The 9,058-nt window shown below is 32.1% G+C and overlaps 2 long non-coding RNA genes across 2 annotated transcripts; one reads left to right on the top strand and one right to left on the bottom strand.

Moving 5' to 3' along the window:
• Positions 1-539: 539 nt before the first annotated feature.
• LOC133830523 (uncharacterized) lies at positions 540-1,494 on the top strand. Its single transcript, XR_009892096.1, has 2 exons — positions 540-1,344; positions 1,431-1,494. It is a non-coding gene; the product is annotated as an uncharacterized LOC133830523 (long non-coding RNA).
• Positions 1,495-1,771: 277 nt separating this feature from the next.
• LOC133830524 (uncharacterized) lies at positions 1,772-5,237 on the bottom strand. The gene is made up of 2 exons (XR_009892097.1): positions 4,646-5,237; positions 1,772-1,971 (listed from the first exon to the last, which is right to left on the bottom strand). It is a non-coding gene; the product is annotated as an uncharacterized LOC133830524 (long non-coding RNA).
• Positions 5,238-9,058: the final 3,821 nt, after the last annotated feature.

The raw sequence follows: 9,058 nt of genomic DNA on the forward strand, positions 1-9,058 counted from the left end.
ATGTTTTACTTTTTATTTTTGATTAATTAATAGTTATTTTAATTATTCTTTTATTCTTTATAATAATTTTTTAAAGATATTTTAAATTTTAAGAATTTGACAAATTAACTAGTGACATGCAAAGCTACATCATCACTTAGTGAATACTAACAATCATATTGATGGAAGGTACTTTGGTAAATAAAAAATAAAAATTTTGGGTACTTTAGTATAATTTTGTGCACAATTTAGATATTTTATAACAAATATCATTTATTGTGACAATATTAAGGGTTACTTGCAAGTAGGGTTGGGCATTAATGTTATTGGGTCGACCAAACTGGCTAACCCAACCCGAAAAATGGGCCGAAGAGGCCAAATTTGAGCAGCTCGAATTTGATTGGCCCATTTTAACCACAACCCGCACTTGAATGGACCGGTCACAGCCCAGACAAATCCCAACCCATTTTACCCAACCTGGCCCAATCGACCCTAATGCTATATTAAAAAAAAATACATATATAATATATTTTTAAATTTTAACATTACTAATAAGTGATAATAATATATTTCTAAATTCTCACCTAACCTAAATCTAAATGCGTGCCGCTGCCTAGTGCCTGCCTCTCTCTACTATCTTATCTTTCTTCATCTTTGACCTTGCACTCTTGGGTCTTGACCAGGTGGCGAAGCTCCATCAGTCTCGCCTCCAGTCGAGTCTCAGCTCCAAGCAAAGCTCCACGCGATCTCTACTGGACAACTCCAAGCGAAGCTCGACGAAGTCTTTGCTCCAGGCGGTCGACCGAGGGTGGAGGCAGTCGACGGAGGTAGGTTCTCTCTTTTTATTTTATTCATATAATATATACATATAGATATAAATCAAGTATATTGTATATGTATTACGTTTACATTTTTGGCTGGTACTATTTGGTAAGTAAAGATTCTTGTTTGTTTGTATTTTGTAAGATTTATATTTATTTATTTTCATTTTAGCTGTATTCAGGTCGGTCGAATAGCACATAGGTCGGCAGGTGGTATTGTTACTACTTTGCTTACTGTCATTATATATATATATATATATATGCATACGCATATTACCGGTTGCGTGTCATTTATATGTATAGTTTTATATTATTGGTATTTGCTAATTTATCCTATGTTTTTTACAGGCAATTTGGCACTGTCAAATAAAAGAGAGAAATATTGCTTGCTTAATTTGTTTGTTAAAATAAATTAGTGCTGAGATAATTAAATATTTTGTGCATATTTGGCGTATCATGAACATATTAGTTTAAAGGGATTCATGAATGATTCAAACAAAGGAATATTTGGATGCTATACAAAAATATGAGTTTCTTGAAGAAGGTAAATAAAATGACTTGTTAATCTTGTTCTTTCTTTAATGATTTTTATTTTCAATAAGTTGTGTAAATTTAGTTTTTGAATTGTAGACAATAAACTTAAGGAGAATGCAACAACAAAAGAGAACATCAAGACACCCATTGCCATTGTTGATTGATGGATTCGAGCTTTTTATTTTGTTTAAATTTCAATTAACTATCTAGTTGCAATAATGGATGGGTGCAATAATTTTAAGACTTGTGTTTGGAATTTGGATAACTAATAAGACATGATTTTTTTCATTTCAGGTTTTAGTTTGATATCTCATTATTGATTTTGATAAACTTGATAGATTTTTTAAATGGGTTATTGTAACGACCCGGATTTTCAAGACTCGATAATGCGGAAATATAAATGTTTTCATTTAACAAAATGTCTCAAAAACCCATAGAAAAAAAAACTTTTTAAAAAGTCGTATGACCATACTTAACATTTAGTTACAAACATGTTTTACAAAGATTAGAGTGAGCCTAGTTTAGGAAAATTACACAACATTTCCAAAAATAAAAAGGCTTCCCAAAAGGTCGGTCCACATGTACATTTGCAAGGAAGACTCCAGTGCTCACTGCTCTGCCTTGCCCTTGTTCTTACCTACAACATGAAACAACTAGGTAAGCGAAAACGCTTAGTAAGATCAACTTTCAAACAAAGCATGTAGAGAATTAGGGTTCCGGACCCATCCGGACCCTACACAATCAATTTCAAGAACGCTAAAGCGTCCTGGCAAACTTATGGTCATGCCTGATAACCAAGGATAAATTAATTCATATCTAGATAAAAATCCTGCACTCAGAAAATCCCAGACACAAGCAGATATATTATATCGCAACTAATTCTTATCAACAAATATATCCCTGCACTCAGAAAAATCCCAGAGCAAGCAGATATATTATATCACAACTATATCTTATCAACAAATATATCCCTGCACTCAGAAAATCCCAGAGCAAGCAGATATATTATATCACAACATAATTCGAGACCAACGCTCGACAATTTCCAACAATTCATGCGTAACGCGCCCTCCAACATAATTGCTAATCTGTAAAAGAGAACTGAGTCCCCACACTAAGATCTAGCCAATAAATATTCTCATCAAGGGTAACTATCGTGTTACCTAGGGCATCGCTACATATTCAAGAGTGTAATCCAATTTACACGATTTTACGGAGACTTCTATGTTAATCAGTGGTGCTGGTGAGCAGCTGCCCCTAGGGTGTTCAACCTTACTCTATCTTGGCAACCCCTAGTATCTCTAGACACTCTCACGGAATGGCCAATATTCACGGCTGCTATCCGGGAATAAGTTATCAGAGCACTTGCTCGGATTCTAACCGTCCAATGATTAAGTAAGCATGAGGGCCCCTAGGTCCCATTTATCTTGGCGCCCCTAGGTTTAACCAGCTTATCCTCATCTCATGGCCACTCGTCGCGGTAATGAACCGGATATAAATAAAATCAAGCAGTGTGACAGGGATCAACCGTCTAGGATATGACGGACTTCTACCGTTCATATTTTCTAAATCAGCACTCACTAGACTAACGTCTCTAAGAAACTTTCTATGACAGCCTATATATATGCATGTATCCCTATATTAACATACAAGACAATAATCATTTCATGTTGCAGCCATACAATATAAGTTGACTTACTTGGAGTCCTTAGCGCTCAGCAAGTTTTCACCCTCCAACGTTCAGTCCAGTTACGCTTAGCCAATACTGTAGTTATCCATACAGTATACTCGGATTAATTATGGCACTCATAATTCATTATTATTATTTTGGGCAGTTTGGTCATTTTAATAAAAGTCATTTGTAAGGATTTACAATCCTTATTTGGTTTTAAACCTATTAAGGAAAGTTATACAAAATATTCGAGACTAAACCCTAAGTCTCGGGGAGACCTATCCTAAGGTCTCGATACCTAGGCTCGGGTATCACAATGGTATTTCCCCACAACCCGCTAAAAATCTTATTATTTCAAGGTATCGCTATTAACCCGCACTTTCGACTAGTCGGTTAAAATATGTAAGATTTTAGTCGGTATTATATCCAGAAAATACAAATAAATTCCTCAATTATTTTTAAAGAAAATAAACTCTTTAAATTTTCCTTTTATTTTTCTTAAGGTTTTAATATCTAAAAACCGTTTTAAGAAAATTGCCTAATTTGTCTTAATTAGGAAAACCGTTAAAAATTTCTCATCTTGACTAATTAATTTTCCAAAAGCAATTAATCAATTTTACTTACTAGAAAAATAATTCATTTAATTATTTTCTCAAAATATAGGGTTTTAAACCCTCTTTTAATTTATTAACTATTAATAAATTAAATCTCTTATTTTTAAAAAGAATAAAAACTCCTTAATAAAAATAATTCATTTAAACTCAATGGGGTAATTTTAGTGAAAATATAATTTCAAGACTTACCATTTTATATCTTGAAATAAACAAATTTTTACTTTTCACCTTATGTTCCAAAATCTCATTTTTACACTAAGTGTGAAAAACATATTTTTCACATTTTTAACTACATACTTCGTTAGTTCATAACTTGAAATTTACTTACCCAATTGTTACCAAAATTTCCCAATTCCATTTTTGTTATGCCATTTAGGTCTTTGTAAATTCTTAGGTCAAAATGAGCATTTTTGATTGGTGAAATCATTTTCCAACAATGAGGTAAAAATGACCTTATTTTCAAGTCCTTATTTTTTCCAAACTTTGACAGTTAATAACTTTCAAACCGTTCAATATTTTCTTACCAAATTTTACAGTGGAATAATAGGTTATGCCAGTAATATGTCCACAAAATTTTAGAAAAACTGGGTTCATTTTCCCTAAACAGTGGCTGTCCAAACTTGGTTCCGAAAATAAGAATACGAAAAAACAGTTTTTTACCTAATCTTTGAAATAGCATAACTTACTCATTTCTAAACATTTTTTAGTGTTTCAAAAGCTCAATTTTATGTACTCAATCTCAAAAACATCACAGTACAATTTAATTTTACAAAAACAATATACAGTGGCTGCTTGACCCCTTGGAAGTCACAGCTCAAAACATGTTTTGTTTTAGGGTATCCTACAAAACCCTTGGGGGTTTTGGTTCCCATTTTAAAAAATCAATACGCATGCATCATAAAAATTATTAAACAACTACCATAACCTTATTACATCACCAACAAGAAACTTTAAGCATTAGATATACAAAATAATGCTTAAAACTAAAAACCCTACAACAAAATCATCAAAAGTAAACTTTTTACCTCTTTGGTGTTCTTGCTTAAGGTTTGGACCTTCCTATTAGCTTTGGCTCCTCCAAAACCTTTCAAAAAAACCCTAACCAACTTCCCCCAACAACATAGTTAATTATCTATTTGAAACTCTAAGCTTAAAACTTTACAAAAGCCTAGATTAGTGAAGGTTTACCTTAGGGAAAATACTTCCTAGACCAAGACTTAGCCTCCAAGTTTTCCTTGGTGTTCTTGGGCTTGAAAAATGGAGAGAAAAATGGAGAGAACACTTTGAGAGGTCTTCAAAAAAGATGATAGTGAATGAGAGATGGAGAGTGATCGGTTCTTAGTGTGGGAATTGCTCACAATACTCTTCAAAATATCACAAGGTACTTGAGTGCTTTTCTACCCACTTGCCCACTTGACCTCTTAATTAAATGGCATTTAAATTTTATAAAATTTGGGTTCACACCACTCTAAAACACCACATGGCCGGCCACCCTTTGCCATATATGATCATTTAATTTTTTTTTTTTTAATAAAAGTTAATAAAGGTTTCATAAGAAGAAAAGTCCAAATTGGCTTTTGACACCTTTTTCACTCTTATTAAGTTCTAATCACCAAACTTAACATTAATTAATTAAATTAAATGTCTCTCACATTTAATTTAATTTAATTAATCACATAATAAAATTTAACCTAAGGTCCATTCATGGAATAAAATTCCCCATTTCGGTAAAATTAGGCATTTAACACAAAATGCCTTAAAATTTCCATTTTCTTTTAGGTTTATTATTTTTGACCAAACTTTAACTTTTATGAATGTATTTTATGCCCAAAATATAATTGCCATGATTTTTCATTTTATTTTTCGAGATTTTTACCCGATCAGGGTTTTTGTGTCGGTCCAGGACCGAAAGTCTTATCTTGACTTTTAAAATCACAAAATTCATATTTTGGCTAGCAATAACTCATGGAATACTTACAAACAAAATATAATATTATTTAAAATAATATTCTTAACCCGGGGGAAAAATCCCGACCCGAGTCGTTTAAAGGTACCCGAAAATGCAGGACGTTACAGTTATAACCCAACCCAACCCTTAATGTAATTAGTAGGGTTGGGTTACATATTAAAACTATTTTAAATGGGTTAGAATTTTCTAGGCCGATGTAATTGCGTTGGCTCATTCAAACAGCCTCAACCCGGCCAACCCAACCCATGCCCAGCCCTACTTGCAACCAAAACTCTAATTGATTCCTTTTTTTTGCACAGTCTTTTTGCACAATATATATTAATTTTGACCATGAAACACAAATGGATTTTTTAGGGCAGAAGTACTAGATGGAAAAATCCAAAATTAGTTATATATCACTACCTATAAAAAATTTCCTCAACCTTGTTTCTCCTCCGATATTAAAGTTTCTCCATTTGATTTGTAGCCAATTTAGGGTGAGATCTACCTATGCATAAAATCCAATGTATATATTATGGTCAGAAACTAATATGATTTTTAAAACTCAGTACCCAAATGTTTGGGTCAAAATCTTCCACCAAATCTTTTTCGTATTTTGTTAGATCATGAATCCACCATACTATTATGTTTTGGTGTAGTTCAGATGGTAAAAACACATTTTGTTGGCTAAACCAACAACATGAATATGTTCTTAATTGAATTGAGTAGACAGAACAAAGGGATTACCTGCAGAAGATCCTCAGATGCTTATGCCAGCACAATGCTCTCATTCTCAATTCTCAATCTTCACAAACTTTAATCCATCTAAAGTCTCAGCTCCCCAAAATAAGTCCCTCTTATTCTATTTATAAAAAAATGACAAAGAATAGGGTTATGAAATCTTATCAGGATTGGTCCACGTGTCCAGCTTCATTAACCTCCTTCCAACATTTCATCTCTTTCAAATTGTGAGCTCCCAGTCTCACCAATTTTTTTCGCTCAACTAAAGCTCTAGGCTATTCTCTTAGTTCATCTGCTTTGAGCACAAGAACCATCATCCTGTTCGTTCTTTTTGAGGTCATAGTTCATCAATCTATTCAATTATTTTGAGCTCAGAGCTTATGAATATGCTCAATCATTCTAAGTTCAGAGCTCATCAATCTATTCAGTCATATTGAGATCAGAGCTCATCAATCTGTTCAATAATTTTGAGCTCAGAGTTCATCAATCTATTTAGTCATTTTGAGTTGAAAGCTCATCAATCTATCCAATCATTTGAGCTCAGAGCTCAGCCACCACATTTTTAATTCTCTGATGAAATATTTCTTCAAAATGAACATTTTCCATTATTAATTCTTTGCCACGTCACTTTAGGGAAATTACCCCCATATAATTGCCCCTCGCCTTTTTCCATTTACTAATGAACAAAGGCGATTCTCGACTCAAATTATTTGCTTTGCTCATAAATTCTACCTCAATCTTCACACGTGCTCGGTTCTCTGCCAAGTGTCACGGGCTGGCTATTTGGGATCTCCAAGTAGACAGAACGTGCGACACTTGCAGTCACTCCAAGCTAGCAAGTCATCCTACAACTCATACCTGCGTACAAACAAACTCATTGGTGCCACCACTACAAGAAAAAATAGTATTCATAACACTTAAAAACTGCTAACCGGAAGTATTGATAACGCTTCTGAAAACGCTAACATAGCCCCTGTTATTAAAAGTCCTGTGTTTTCTATAACAGTATTTGAATGTTATATTCGATGTTATCTTAAACTATTCAATAACATTTTTAGTTGCTATAATATTCAAATAATACCATTTAATTAGAGTATTGAGTTATAAATTTGACGTTTAATCTTAAACTTTTTGCATAACACTTTTCAAGTGTTACATTTGATATTATTTTGATAGCATTTTTAATTAGTTATATTATATAATTCATAACAATTTGTTACACTTATAATATGTTTCTAAATCATAACATATTAAAAATCTAGTAATAAAATTTTGTTACTTTAGTGTGGATAATATATTTTAAATTTTATTTTGATAAATATACTTATAAGGTTTTTTTTATTAAAAGATATTCATTATTGTATTTTGATAAAAAAAAAATCAAAATTAATCATAAAATGTAATTCTCAATAGATTGATAAACCATAAGTATTACATTAAACAATAACTAATTCAAACCATAAATGTGTCTAATTCATGAGATCTTAGTTCTAACTTAAGTTTGAAAGCCTAACATAATAAAGTTTTATAATCTTGAACATTTTTTACTTCAAAAATGAAAAACAAAAACATTACAAGATACACAAAAGTAAACCATGCATGAAACTTGCTCCATCCTTCAATTCATCATCCTTTGTGCACTTGTTTTTGTTGTGAGTCCATTTCCTTATAGCTACAATAAAATGTAAATAATTAATACTAACTAATCAACCTGCAAAACATTTACACTTAAACTTATCACAAGAAAATTTAAAAATATATACATATTTAAGGCAAGAAATACACAATTCATTTCTGGAAAAATCTCTGGTTTTGTGTAAACTTTTGGTAATAATCTACATAAAATGAACAAAAAGACAGCAGGAAGTAATTGAGCCTAATAATCTTGCAGTAAAACCAATTCAGGAAGAAAATCATTCCAACACTCTAATTTGGTGAAAAAATCATAGCATTTCAATTTCTATACTGATTCGATTTTGATGTGGTGAATAACTAGAACACTTGGAGAGCAAAAATAGCACAAAAAACAGAGCATCATAGATCAGATTTAATACATACTCAAAAACTAAAAAAATAAATATTAAGAATTTAAGCTTGTGCAAATTCACATACACATGCTTGCCTTTGCCTTTGAGTGTCTATATGTTAAAAATTTATGCAAGGGAGCTAGAAGATCGAGAGAAAGAGTATATAAGCATTATGTATGTACCTTACATAGACAAAAAGCAGAAAGCAAAAGTGAGGTAAACATGACAGTCTCAAACACGAGAGTTAATAATACAAGAGAGCTAATCATATATAAGAAGATTGAGAAAATCTCTTTAACTAATATGGTTATATCACAAACACACTCTGCTCTTGCCAAAATTGTTTGTTATACTTAAAAGCTGCTAGGTGATATAATACAACTAACTAAGGTGTAGTCATTAGAAAGGAAGCAAAGGAAGTTGAGCTATTTATACAAGACCAAAGCGCATTCCCCTGTATACCAGAATTGACTCAACATTACAAACTATAAATGCATTGTTTCATATAAATTTCGAATAGCACAAACAATCATCATATACTTTTTATATAAAATTACCACTAAAAGAAAGACAAAAGAAGCAACACCAACCACTTGTAATGAGAAGCTTTTCCTCACTGTATGAGATCATATAACTAGGATAATACTTATTGCTGCTGAGCTTAGTTAATTCCCTTGTACCTTCTATGCGAAGTTCTGGATAATAGAAGTAGTCATTTGAAG

The sequence above is a fragment of the Humulus lupulus genome, chromosome 4 (genome assembly GCF_963169125.1).
Source record: "Humulus lupulus chromosome 4, drHumLupu1.1, whole genome shotgun sequence".
Lineage (NCBI taxonomy): Eukaryota > Viridiplantae > Streptophyta > Magnoliopsida > Rosales > Cannabaceae > Humulus > Humulus lupulus.